This window comes from Triticum aestivum, chromosome 7B (genome assembly GCF_018294505.1).
Source record: "Triticum aestivum cultivar Chinese Spring chromosome 7B, IWGSC CS RefSeq v2.1, whole genome shotgun sequence".
Taxonomy (NCBI): Eukaryota; Viridiplantae; Streptophyta; class Magnoliopsida; order Poales; family Poaceae; genus Triticum; species Triticum aestivum.
This window is the reverse complement of record NC_057813.1, coordinates 237592629-237607851: the sequence shown is the minus strand read 5'-3', so window position 1 is coordinate 237607851 and position 15223 is coordinate 237592629.

The window sequence follows — 15223 nt, the reverse complement described above, 5'->3', positions numbered from 1 at the left end:
GTGTAGCTAGGTAGGTACCGCGGCCGTGGATAAGAACGCCGGCAAACCGCCATTCTGTTGCAGCAGGGGGACGTGGCGGCGACGAGCGCTTGCGGACGAGCTTGTGGATGAGCTCGGACTGCTCCAGAGGGCAGCTGGCGCACGCGTGTGGCTTGGGCGGCGCCGTCCATGGCAGGAGCCACTGTGGCTGGCCGCTAGCCGCCGTGGCCGACCTAAAGGCGGCGATGTGGTGCTCCAGGGGCGGCCTGGAGTGTTCTGGGGAGTGGATGAGGACGGTCGTGGCTCTACAAGCGAGCAAAGGCCAGGGGCCAGACGTGGCGACCCGTGCGCACGCACGTGCAAAACGCGCGCTTTGGGTGCACCCAGCACACGCACGCTACATGCTCGACCCAATGCCAGAGTGTGCTAGAGGGCTAGGATGAGGCTGGTAGTTAACAGGCCTAGTTTAGGGTTAGCTAGGGGCTTGGTGGACAAGCTGGTTAGGCCAGGGGATCAAGTTCACAATGCAAACTAATAATCATGTCAGATCTGTTCATGCACTCAAGGTGCTTGATAGAATGCCAAGGGCATCTAGGCAACTCTTGGGGTGGCCAAATACTCCAGATCCTAGTCTCTTTAGATGTAGGTGATGGTGGCAAGGTTAGTTTGGCAAAAACAGAAACTTGTTAGTGCAATTTTTTGAGAAAACCAGTTCTGGACAGAAACTAAAAGCTATCATTCCATGGATCAAAAACACTCCAATAGGTCCATTCTCCTGGACTTAAGGGTTTTGTAGGGAGGACTATAAGAAGGAAAAATAATCAAGGGAAAAAGGGCAAGTTAAGCTATGGTTACAGTAGAAAATGACAAACTAGACCAGAGAGCAAAAGAGGATGATTTGCTCAAAATTTTCAAAGAACATTAGTGGGTTTTTGCACAAAGATGAATAATATACTCCTACTAACATCCCATAATTTTGGTGGAAGTTTTAAATAAATATTTAAATAGGTTGTAGTGCAAAAGTGCAAATTGGACCAGATTTGAAAACTAGGGGTAAAGCTCAAAATCTCCAAATGACTAAAGGATATTTTTGCATAAAAGTGATTTAGGGACATCTTATGTCATCCCCAAATTTTGGTGGGATTTTTAAATGAATTTATCAAAGGGTTGCAGTGCAAATGGGACCCTAAAACTTATGAAAAACCATTTTAGAGAAATAAAGCTCAGGGAAAAATAATTATATAAATAATCCACTGATAAAAGAATTGTTTTATTTGAGAGGGTAAACAAGTCCAATAATAATTGCAAAGTTTTTACTTGGGGTAAAAACTCCACAACTTAGAGGAAAAGAGAGGTTCTAAGATCAAAAATAAATCCAGAAAAATGAAAATTTAATCTCCTGGCAAAATTTTAGTAAACAAAACATGGCTAAATTTTTGGGGTGTTATAGATTGTGAGATCGATGCAAAGAGGGCCGAGAGTTTACACGTGTGTGGGACTGTATGAGAGACACGAGGCATGGACACAAAAAGGACAGACGGAAAGTGCATGTGTATGTGGTAGGTAGACATCGCTGGAGACATCTATCGATCGGTGTGTGTCGGAAAGAAGTTGTGGAGACCATGGCTGAGGGAGTCCTGGATTAGGGGGTATCCAAACAGCCGGACTATATACATCGTCCGGACTATTGGAGCGTGAAGATACAAGACCCAAGACTCCGTCCCGTGTCCGGATGGGACTCTCCTTTGCGTGGAAGACAAGCTTGGCAATCCGGATATTGTATTTCCTTCCTTGTAATCGACTCCATGTAAACCCTAGCCCTCTCCGGTGTCTATATAAACCGGAGAGGTTGGTCCTTAGAAGGCCGATCACAATTACAATCATAATCATCATAGGCTAGCTTCTAGGGTTTAGCCTCTACGATCTCGTGGTAGATCTACTCTTGTACTACTCATATCATCAATATTAATCAAGCGGGAAGTAGGGTTTTACCTCCATCGAGAGGGCCCGAACCTGGGTAAACTTTGTGTCCCTTGCTTCCTGTTACCATCAGCCTAAGACGCACAGATCGGGACCCCCTACCCGAGATCCGCCGGTTTTGACACCGACATTGGTGCTTTCATTGAGAGTTCCTCGGTGTCGCCGCTGCAAGGCTTGATGGTGCCTTCAATCATCAACAACACAGTCCAGGGTGAGACTTTTCTCCCTGGACACATTTTCGTGTTCGGCGGCTTTGTGCTGCGGGCCAATTCTCTTGGCCAACTGGAGCAGATTGACAGCTACGCCTTGGCCACCAGGTCAGGTTCGGAAACCTGAACTACACGGCCGATATCCAAGGAGACTTGATCTTTGACGGAATCGGGCATGTGCCAGGAGTGCCGGACAGTCACGATGAGCACGGCCTAGACCTGCTGTCGGACAGTGCTCGGGATATCACCCCTGCAGTAGTCCCAGACCTAAATCCGGAGCAGACTGCATGGCCCAAGGACGGCTGGATGGACCCTGCCCCGCAGGCCGCACACTCATCGGTGGTAGAGCCGAACACCGGCCTCACCTCTAAGGAAACTTGTGACTCCGGACCCCCGGACTCATATCCGGTTGTAGGTCCCAGTCCGCGCTCTCCTGAGCCCGCCGAACCCGGTTGGGCTCCAGTAATGGAGTTCACCGCAGCGGATATCTTCCAACACTCGCACTTTGGCGGCGTGCTGAACTCGTTGAAGTCTCTCTCTTTGTCAGGAGGCTCGTGGCCGAACTATGTCCGGCTCGAGTGGGAAGCAGGCGACGAAGGAATTCGTTGCCCACCCACCACCCACTTCATTGCCACGATCGATGATCTAACTGACTGCAACACCCATGATGCGGCTATATCTCCCACGTGTCGAAGCACGACTTAGAGGCATAACCGCATGGTGGGTTTTTTCGCAAGAAGGGTCATCTTCACACAATCCCATGTAATGAACAAGAAAGGGATAAAGAGTTGTCTTACAATCGCCACTTCACACAATGAACATATAATTCATACATCATTCAAAGCACACACATAGTCCGACTACGGACGAAGCCAAAAGAAAAGAAGATAACCCAACTGCTAGATCCCCGATCGTCCCAACTGGGCTCCACTACTGATCAACATGAAACAAAACATAGCAACGACCAAGATCATCATTAAGCTCCCATCTGAGCTCGGTTGCATCACCGGCACTGGTATCATCGGCACCTGCAACTGTTGTGGTAGTATCTGGTGAGTCGCGAGGACTCAGCAATCTCAAAACTCGCGAGATCAATACTATTTAAGCTTATGGGTAGGAAGTGGTAATGAGGTGGAGTTGCAGCAAGCACTAAGCAAATATGGTGGCTAACTTATGCAAATAAGAGCGAGAAGAGAAACAACGGAACGATCGTGAAGCTAGAAGTGATCAAGAAGTGATCCTGAAACTGCTTACGCACAATCATAACACCAAGACCGTGTTCACTTCCCGGACTCCGCCAAAAAGAGACCATCACAGTTACACACGCGGTTGATGCATTTTAATTAAGTCAAGTGTCAAGTTCTCTACAACTGGATATTAACAAATTCCCATCTGCCACATAACCGCAGGCACGGCTCTTGAAAGTTTACACCCTGCAGGGGTGTCCCAACTTACCCCGTCACAAGCTCTCATGGTCAAGAAGGATATTCCTTCTCCCAGGAAGACCCGATCAGACTCGGAATCCCGGATACAAGACATTTCGAAAATGGTAAAACAAGACCAGCAAAGCCGCCTGAATGTGCCGACAAATCCTAATAGGAGCTGCACATATCTCGTTCTCAGGGCACACCGGATTATCCAAACTTCCGGTAGGCCAGCCCAGAGTTGCCCCTGGTGACCACCGGCGGCTGACAGGTTGGACCAACACTCACGACGAGCATTGGCCCGGGGGTAAAAATAAAGATGACCCCTGAGTCTGCAGAACCCAAGGGAAAAAGTCTTAGGTGGCAAATGTTAAAACCAAGGTTGGGCCTTGCTGGAGGAGTTTTATTCAAAGCGAACTGTCAAGGGGGTCCCATAAATCACCCAACCGTGTAAGGAACGCAAAATCAAGGAACATAACACCGGTATGACGGAAACTAAGGCGGCAAGAGTGAAACAAAACACCAGGCATAAGGCCGAGCCTTCCACCCTTTACCAAGTATATAGATGCATTAATTAAATAAGAGATATTGTAATATCCCAACATAATCCGGTCCAACATGGAGCAATCTTCAACTTCACCTGCAACTAACAACGCTATAAGAGGGGCTAAGCAAAGCGGTAACATAGCCAAGCAACGGTTTGCTAGGAAGGGTGAAAAAGGTTAGAGGCTGGCATGGCAATTTGGGAGGCTTGGTAAACAAGTGATAGGTAGCGCAACATAGCGATAGAACGAAGCAACTAGCAAGCAAAGATAGAAGTGATATCAAGGGTAATGGTCATCTTGCCTGAAATCCCACAAGGAAGAAGAACGAGTCCATGAAGAAGACAAACAGACGTAGTCGAACGAATCCTCACAACTCCGGATCGAAACCGAAGCTAACGAGAGAAGCAAACCGGAAAGAAGCAAACAACATGGTAAACACACAAGCATAAACATGTCATGATGCACAAACAAGTATGATGCATGTCCGATTTAAAGAGGCATGGCATGGCAATATGCACAAACAACACTACAAGTTAAGTGGAGCTCAATATGCTACGAGTTGCATATTGACGAAACACCACATCAATTATTTAGTTCGCTCTCGTTTATGTACCCAACAACATTAAATGTTTTTTAAACATGGAAAGGGGTGAAGCATAATAAAACTACCTAGCTAGGCAAGTTTAAGTGAGGCCGGAAACAACAAACAACAATTTCGGAAATTCCCATATGTCATTAAGCAATTTAATGCAACAACAATTTTAAAATTTTAAATGTTGTTATCGTGATGCGGATGACATATGCATGTTTTATGCAATTTTATGAAAACGTTGACATGAGCATGTTATGAAGCATTTGTCACCATGGCGGAATGAAAGGGGTGCCACGGCAACTACAACGGAAATGGTGCCACGGCAACATTCCGATGATCCGACAACTCATTGAGATACCGGTGCAAAAGAGCAAGTGTGCAGATGTGCGGAACATGCAAAAGATGGTGGGGTGATCCCGGTTATCGGGTTCCCACGGCATGGCAAACGAGGAGGAACATGCAAGGATCAACTTGGACACGGTTTGAACATGAGCATCTCATACAATATGCATTCGTTCTTAGAAGGTCGTCTCGGTGTTATACCTTCGCAGCGTGCATTTTTGAAGTGGTTCAAAATCGTCGAGGGAAGTAGTCATTCACATGTCGTAGGGGAAGTAGTCGTACACGTTTCGTAGTTGTACACACTCCGTAGATGTTCGGGGTCACGTCAAGGAACTTGACGTCCACGGGGTCTTCGAGGGTCGACGGTAGTGGTACACACGTTGTTGGGGTACTTGCCGGTCCGGTCTTGGCGGTGTAGATGTACACGTTGTCGGGGTACTTGTCGCATCATCGGGTGTAGTTGTACACGTTCGGAGCGGAACTTGGCGTATCCATGTACTTGTCTGTCTTCACAGAGATGCAACAGAATGACGACGGTCAAGTGCAGTGAGGCCCCGGGTCTACCTAGGCTTGGGTTGAACCAAACGAAGCAGCACAATGACTGTATCTTAGCGAGCAGCAAGGGAAGGAGCAGGGGCTCGCTGGGCTACACGTCCATGGCAAGGGGGCCATGAGAACTTGCTGAAGGAGGAGGGCATGAGCTTTGTGTGGGAGGTGACTGATGACATGGGGCTCGGCGAGGAAGGCAGGGCTGACGGGAAGGTGCAGAGGCTCGGTACGGGCGGAGCAAAGGAGGCGAGGCGGACATGGCGCGTGGAAGGAGGCCGAGCGCTGCGGGCGCGCGAACACAGAGAAGAGGAAGTGGGGCACGGACGAGCTCGTGCTCGAGTGCCTGAAGAATATGGCGCGGCGGCGGAGAAGCGAGCGGCGGCTCTGGAAGAAGGCAGCGGCGGCGGGCATTGCAGGAGGTCAGGGATAGGGCACCAGCAAGGGGAGGCACAGGGGACTTGATGCAGCGGCGGCTTGGCGCTGGAGGAAGCAGCAAGGCAGTGCCATGGAGGGGCACGGCTGGCCAGGAGGGTGCAAGCAGAAGGGAGCTCCTCTGCCTGGCTCGATGCGTGCGTGTGTGTGAGTGGCGGCGCGAGGTGGTGAACGAGGAGGACGGGGATCGGTTAGGAGAGAGCTAGGGTTATAGGTGCGGCTGGGCCTTGGGCCGAAAGGACTGCGGGGAAGCAGGTCAGCCTGGCTGCTGGGCTCTCTCTCACTATAAAAAAATAAAAATAAAACAGAGATGAGAAAGAAAAGAAAGAGAGGTTAAGGGTGGAGCTTGAGCAGGAGGGTATTTTTCTCGGACTCATAAAAATGAGCTTGATCCAAGAAAAATAGAAAAGAGGGACGAATGCAAGATTTAAATTCAAACTCATTTGAATATCATTCAAATGGGTTTGAATTGGGACTAGGTTTGGTGTGGTCAAAATGTTGAGATTTAAGGAGGTGCCTCAATAAAAGGGAAAAGAATTATAGGCAAGGTTACAGAGTCAAAACTTGAAGAAGGAAAGGCCATGGGATTTAACATGCACGTGTATTGTGGTAAATTCCAAATTAATGGAATATAATTTTTATAGCTCCCTAATAATATTGGGAGGATATATGTTATAAAGAGAAATCACCACGTGCAATTCCCTCAATTTAAATGGATCAAAGATCCATACAATTTATTTATCTAAGTTTTTAAAAAGGGTTGCATGATGACATGATGGAATGCCCATGATGCAAAGATGAATGCAACGAACAAAACAAATCACACGACGAAACTCGGAATATAAGGAAGGCATCTGAAGCGTTGGTCTCAGGCTATTACACTGGCGTGCTTGACTTCGACTCTGATGACATCGACTGTATGGACGACGACGACGCAGGAGAAGAACAAGAACCACCGCTCATGGGGCGGTGGACAGCCACCTCCTCATATGATATATATATATGGTGGACACTCAGAAAGAAACCAATGGCGACGAGGCAACGGAGGATAAACCCTCAGGGAGAAAAGCAAAACATGGGCATCGTTGGCGCCGCTCCAAGCCCCACCACAGAAATACCGGCCCAGTGGACGAAAACAATCCGGATGGTGCCGAAGAGGAATACAACCCAGATCAGCCTGCCTTCGAGCAGGCCGAACAGGTGACCGACGGATATTCGGAGGAGGACAACTACATGCCCCCCTCCGAAGACGAGATTAGCCTCGGCAATGCCGAATGCGGCGTGCCTGAGGATCCAGTGGAGCAAGTTCGCTTCAAGCGACGACTCATGGCCACGGCAAGGAGCCTGCAAAGGAAGCAACAACATCTCAAAGCTGACCAAGATTTGCTCGTGGACAGATGGACCAAGGTCCTGGCCACCGAAAAATACAAACTCGACCGCCCCGACAAAGGGCACACACGGCATAATTCGCTACCCCAACCTAAGAGGGAGAACCCAAGGCACATTCCCCAACGTCAACACACCACAACGGTCCAAGACAATACGAAGGATACACGAAGAGGCATCCTCAAGCCTCGGCGCAATGGTCATAAACGTCAAGTCAGGGAAGTTGGTGCCAAATCCAGCAACTCCCAGTCCGGTCAGCAGACAAAGAACAGCTCAAGCCTATCCGGCCCGAGCAACATACTCGATCAACCATGTGAAATTCATGGTACTCCTAGAAGGACGGCCAAGCACACCAATAGAGAATGCCGGATCCTCAAAACAAAGTGGCCGGTCGTGTGCCGGAAACAATGAGGGGAGGAGTCCAACAACGGCGAAGTCAAAAGATCCTCCAGATCATAAAAGTATGGCCGATCTCCCCCGATCACATCAACCGTCCGGACAATATCAACCACAGCAATTTAATTGCAGTACCTCTAGATCTAGTAGTCTGGGGGATCCATCTCACATAAAGCCCTCGTGGGTATGAAACCACAAATAACATCTTCTAAAAGATGCCAGGTGCAAAGGCCAAGTTTTATTGGCCCACCACTCTAACGGTTGTCTTTGGATCACCAAAAAATGCCACGCCAAAGAATAATTCTTCGGCACCTTCCCCTCATACGGTAATTTACCATATGTTAACGGGCGAACCACGTTGACTAGATTCCACGTGGTAAACCATTAGGCCAACCCCGTGTGATATAATCACACCTATGGGCAAGGCCGAACCCCGCCCTTAGAGCGGAAATCATACCGCTGCCAGAGTAGCGAGTCGTGCCTGCCGATCAAAATTTTGATATGATAGCCAACTATCCGGACACCAACTGAGGAGTCCGCGCTACTTCACGGTATAACAGTTGGGTTAACTAGGTTCCGATCAGGAACCCTCGGACCAACCACAAGAGGACGTTTAGCTGCCATCAAGTATTTGCCTTTACAAACTAACTTTGACGCAGAATAGGATTGGTGACGTGGAATCGGCCCGGACACACAAGGGCTGGAACACGTAAGTGAACCCCCCCCCCAAAGAAGGCAATCTGGATTCACTTCAGATCCACTCAGAGCCCCCTCCAGTCCGGCCATGACAGGTTACGCCAAAAACACCTCTTTTCATAATCATAAATCGTACTCATATGCATAGACATATCATCCTACTACAATGTGTAGACTTAAATAACACTTACCGGCCGTTGTTTCTCATCGACGCCTCTTTGTCAAAAATGGCGCCCACGCCTTGTGTTATGCCCGATTATGCCAGGGGCTTCATAGTACGGCAATAAAGTCCGACCACCTTTCGGTCGCTCGGCACCCCGAACTTATAGCACTATATGCATCAGCTCCGAATTATGTCTTGGGTCATTGGTTGGGTTTGCCCGGCTCCCATGTTTTGGTACCTTACGTTCCGCCCCATAGGCTAAGGTAGCGCTGGGAGAACTACTGCGATTGTGTCCCGGGTCTGCCGGACGAGCACCTCAATAGAGAAAGCTGAAAACTGGCTGTCATGATACAGCAAGAGCTGGTCAGCTGTTCGAGAGGTTGTAAATTCCTTAAAAATTTATTCCGCATAACGCCATTGTAAATGAAGAGTGCGACGGATCAGTTTTCCAATCAGGCGCCAATAGAGCCCCTAGTTTGGCCTTCCGAACACTAGGGGTTGCGCCGACCATACTAGAATTCCTATGGCTAAGTGAGAGTGGTAAAGCCCTATAGTCTGATTGCCTGGTTCGTGGTGAGGAACACCTCCTTAAATGGACCCAGCCATGGGATAAAGAGTGTTCAAGTATGTCCCGAACACCCCCGTATTTCTTTCGTGGGGGCAGAAGCCGACGACTGGCCAACTCTCAGGATTTACATACACTAAACAGCCGCACATGAAGAACAAATGTTCAAACAAAACAGGCAATAAATAATAAAAGTGCCATTATCCCATATTACAAAGAACGGTACGAATGCCCTCAGGGAAATATAATGTCTTTGGTACACTTATCCGCCACAAGGTGGGCTCCCTTCAGTACACCTTCATAGTACAGCTCGGGCTTGCAGTGCTCCTTACCCTCTGGCGGCCCCTCAGTCATCAGCTTCTCTGCATCAAGCTTCCCCCAATGCACTTTTGCACGGGCAAACGCCATGCGCGCACCCTCTATGCAGACCGATCGCTTAATAGCACCAATTCGAGGACAGGCGCTCACAATCCGCTTCACAAGTCTGAAGTAACTGCTCGGAATTGGCTCCGCGGGCCACAGCCGGACAACCAAGTCCTTCATGGCTAGTTCGGTCGCCTGGTGCAGTTCGACCAGCTGCTTCAGTTGATCGATAAAGGGCACCGGATAGTTCGGCGCCAAATACTGCGACCAGAAATCCCTCTCCGCAGACTTCTTCTCCTCGGTCTGGTAGAATTGGGCGGCATCTGATATGCTGCGAGGCAGATCCGCAAACGCCCCTGGAAAAACAAGAATTCAGCTTGTCGCTTAGAGTTCTTCCCATTATCATGAAAAATGGCCATAAATACAAAAGGCCTTACCAACCGCAACCTTCCGGGCCTCCTGAATGTCCCGCACAACACCTCGGGCTTCTTCCCGAGCATCCTCCGCGGCTTGGAGAGCTTGGGCGAGTTCGGATTCTTTCCCTACTAGACTCTGCTCCAAGCCCTCGCTTTTCTTCACAGCCTCCTGGAGCTCTCGCTCAGCTGCGATGACCCTGGCCTCGTGTTTCTCATGAAGCGCCTGTTCGGTGGCAGCCTTCTCATTGGCATCAGCCACAACCTTCTTTAGTGCCTCATATTCGGCACTCGCTCCTAGAGCATACAATACAAATACTTTTCACTAGGCACAATTATTCATTCGTGCCGAATTCAAGACAATGTTTCAACATACCTTGCTTGTCCTCCAATTGCTTCTACACACAGCCAAGTTCCTCTTCGGCCCGTTCCAGGCTCTGGCTCAGTCTGGACACTTCCGCATTATGAGCGGCCGTCTTCTCTGCAGACGCCTGTTTTCACACAAAGGGGTGTACGTCATTAACAAAGGCTCCTGCAAAAGCAGAGGATTTGATCCCCTGCCCGGCTCTTTCTCTCTTTTGTCGGACAGTGTATCAGGGGCTACTACTCATATTATGACGATTCCTCAAAGGTTTCTTAGAAAATATACCTCAAAGGCCTTTATAAGGCCAAGGCAGGACTCATTCAGCCTGCTCTCGGCGGACTGAATCTTATCAATCACCGCACCCACGAGGGTCCGATGTTCATCGACGATAGACGCGCTCTTTAATGCTGTCGATAGACTGCCAGGCAGCTCTGCTTGGACAGAGGTTGCCGGCGGAGTAGGCAAGCCTCCCACCGTCGAAGGTGGCTACTCACCCGATCCTGGAGCCTTAGAGGTCTCCAGGACCTTGTCCGGCTGTGGTCCGAACCCGACATCGCCCCCACCGTCGACACGCCGGGGGGCCGTCGCCCCCGTGTGTCCGGCCCCAGAGACATGCCTCCCCTGGTCCGGGTCTCATTGAGATGACACCTCAGTGTCGCGCCTAGACTTCGGGGAAGGGGCCTCTGGAGGTGTCTCGCTCGCCAAAGCGTCTGAGCTCAGCGAATCCTCCGATGAGGACTGTCCAGTGTGAGACCTCGCCGGGCTGTATGAAATATGGTGACAGTTAAAACTACTGTACCCAAAACGACCCTGGATGCATATGCGTGTTCGGATTTCGGATACTTACGACTTTTCCAGGGGCTGGGCCCTGGGATCCCACTCCAGGCAATAATCAGTAGCCGTGGTGGATGCCTCTGGGTGGGAACCTCTCCCCCTCTTGGGCGATTCGGCCTCCAGGGACGAGGAATCCGTCCTTTTCTTCCCACCTCCAGAGTGAGGCTCGTCCTCCTCTGCTTCCTCCTCTTCGTCTTCGGAAGAAGGATCGTCGCTGGAGTCTTTGGATTTTGCATCCGAAGCCTCGCGGCAAGGGAGGCCACTCCGGGTATTTTTGACCTTCTTGGAGGACTCTTTCTTTGGTGCCTCATAAGGCGCGGGGAGCAGCATCTTCGTCAGAAGAGGTCCGGCCGGTTCCTTCGGCAGCGGGGCCGGACAATGTATCTGCTCCACCTTTTTTATCCATCCCTGGGGTCATGATAAAGCATGATAAAAATGTCTCCCTCAGGACATGCCAACTGAAGCATGGATGGACAAAGCGTGGCTATAACTTATCGGGCTTGCAGAATGGGATAATTGATACCCACGGTCCTCGGCGGTGCCCGGCCATGATTTGCCGGACTTAAAGAGCACCTTCCAGATATCCTTGTGGGAGGAATCATAGAGCTCCAAAAGGGTTTGGTGCTCGGTTAGGTCGTACTCCTACAAATTGCAGACTTGACGCTGGCAAGGGACAAATAGGTGAACTAACATCACCTGGACTATGTCGACGAGTTTGACGTCCTTGCCGACCACACTCTGGACGAGCGTCTGAAGCAGTGACAGCTCATCGAACGAGGACCAGTTCGGGCCCTTCTTGGGCCAGGACGTGAGCCGCAGTGGGGCTCCGGATCTGAACTCGGGAGCTGCAGCCCACTTTTTGCCGCGCGGTTCGGTGATATAGAACCACTGCTGCTGCCACTCCTTGACGGAGTTGTTGAAGGCACTCATCGGCCAAACGACCTTGGGTATCTTGCTCACCATGGCACCGCCGCACTCAGCATGCTCGCCACTCACCACCTTGGGCTTCACATTGAAAATCTTCAGCCACAGGCCGAAGTGAGGCGAAATCCGGAGAAAAGCCTCTCAGACGACGATGAACGTTGAGATATTGAGGAAAGAATTGGGGGAAAGATCATGAAAATCAATCCCATAGTAATACATGACTCCGCGAACAAATGGGTGAAGGGGAAACCCGAGCCTGCCAACAAAATGGGGAAGAAACACGACTCTCTCGTGAGGCTCCAGAGTAGGGACGACCTATCCCGCCGGTGGGAGACGGTGGCCGATCTTCTTGGCCAGGTACCCGGCCTCCCAGAGCCTCTTGATAACCTTCTCCTGGACGGTAGAGGCCATCCATCTGCCTCCTGCTTCGGATCCGAACATCTTTGGAAAACCTCTCTTCGATGGAAAAGAAGTATGCTTGGGCGTTAGGGATCGAACAGAGGGGAATGGGCTAGCGGAAGGAGAAGGCGTGGATAAAGAGGAAGAGACCTAATCTCTTTATAGAGACGGTAAAAGCTTTTTGTGCCTCCCCACTTGCCTGGTGGAACCCACTCGCTCCTCACTCGCCACGATTAGCGGTACGGTTGGATTACCCATACCCATATTGATGAGAATCCCACAATAAGGGGACACTATCTCTGCTATGGCAAAACATGCAGAGGAAACCGCCTCGCGATATGCGCTATGGCTAGTTGTGGGAAAACGGTTCGAATAATGACCCAACCGTAATGACATGTCACGTGGTCAGCAGATTACATTTGTGAATATCATTCTCTCTACGGTGGTATGTGAGGATCATTTTGCAGATCCGGACACAGTCTACGTGTTCGATAATTACTTAGGAGTATTCGGAGAAGGAACCCGCCTTGCAATGCCGAAGACAAGACTGCGCACCGGACTCATTGTCATTGAAGCCTGGTTCAGGGGCTACTGAGGGAGTCCTGGATTAGGGGGTATCCGGACAGCCAGACTCTATACATCGTCCGGACTATTGGAGCGTGAAGATACAAGACTCAAGACTCCGTCCCGTGTCCGGATGGGACTCTCCTTTGCGTGGAAGACAAGCTTGGCGATCCGGATATTGTATTTCCTTCCTTGTTACCGACTAAATGTAAACCCTAGCCCTCTCCGGTGTCTATATAAACCGGAGAGGTTGGTCCTTAGAAGGCCGATCACAATTACAATCATAATCATCATAGGCTAGCTTCTAGGGTTTAGCCTCTACGATCTCGTGGTAGATCTACTCTTGTACTACTCATATCATCAATATTAATCAAGCAGGAAGTAGGGTTTTACCTCCATCGAGAGGGCCCGAACCTGGGTGAACATTGTGTCCCTTGCTTCCTGTTACCATCAGCCTACGATGCACAGATCGGGACCCCCTACCTGAGATCCGCCGGTTTTGACACCTACAATGGGTGAACGACCAAAAAAATGAATGTGCGCCGATGGATAGAATGCTGAGGGAGGGGGAGGGCGAGGAGGGCATGTGCATGCATGAGAGAAAGTTAGTGCTTGCTACAAAGGTTAAGGTTAGAGGATTTTGTTGGTGTAAGAGACTAACAATGATCATATTTCAATATGAAAGTGGATCCATATATTTGAATAAGAGATCATAGTGTTATAAACTTATGCATTCATGGATATAGCGGTGATACGCGTGGTGTGGTTTTGGACATGTTATACCATAATGTGATAATGTGTGGCATTTGCAACTCAAAGCTAAATATCAAAAAATCTGAACCATACTATATATCGAACAATCTCACATTTCATTTGAATTTTTGATAATGTGTGGCGTTTGCAGCTCACAACTAAATATCGAACAATCTAAACCATACTATATATCGAACAATCACACATTTTATTTGAATTTGTGATAATGTGTGGCATTTGCAACTCACATCTAAATACTTGTAGGCATAGGGGGCAGGCACCATACATTATGTGATAAGCACATTATACATACGAGACCTGGTTTAGATTATGAAGAACTAGCGAGAGCTTGAAATGTACTATGGTTTGAAATAAACATAAAGTGGATGCAGAATATCGAGTTTGAGTTCAGATAGTACACACAGTTCATATATAACTCGACAGTAATCATGTGGTGTGCTGTGAAGATAATATACAAATGATGGTTTAACTTGACAATAATAATGATAGTAGATCTTATTAAAATAGAGAAACAAATTCAAATTGTTTAACTTGACAACAATCACGATTGTAGATCTTATTCAAATAGAGAAATGAATACAAATTTAGTTCATATTGAAGCGGTAGTATATACATTTGGAACGCACTAAAACGTTCATTTGAGTAGCAGGTTTGCATGCATTATACACGTAGCGAAATATATTAATTGAACATAACATGGACTCAAAGTTTTGAATGGCATTCGTAGTGCGAATTAATTTGGTACAGTACACGGGACTAGATTCTCTTGTGTGGTGCAAATTTATTTCTTTCCGTTTTTTCGTCGAGCGAAGTGCGAATTGACTTGATATATAGTACACATGTTAGGCTTGTCTGGAAATTTCAACCCGCGCCTTGTTATCCCAATATTTTAATATATATCATTGTCTTGTTGTGCTCCTAAAATTCCCTCCACCTCAACCTGCGCCCTGCTATCCCATAATTCGCAAAAATCCCACCTCCTGCCAAATCCCGACACGCGAAATTCCCGTGATACCCCTGAACCAAAAGAACCACCTAGTTCAAATCGATGGGGCTACTTTCGTAAACTTACCCCAAATTTCGGACAAGCGCGTCCCTAAGCCATGGTTCCCCCTCCCATCCCCTCCCCCCCATTCGTACATCGAGACCGCGAAAACCCGTGAAGCCCCACACCCTCCTCCGTCCACCCACCCAGCCGGAGCCTCTTCCCTAACGACGTCGTCCACAGCAACACCTCGACATCCCTCATCCATCGCACGGGATGAGGATCCGTCATCGATCTCGTCGTCCCGTGGTTCAGCCACCCCATCGTCCACCTCGAGGAGCTGCC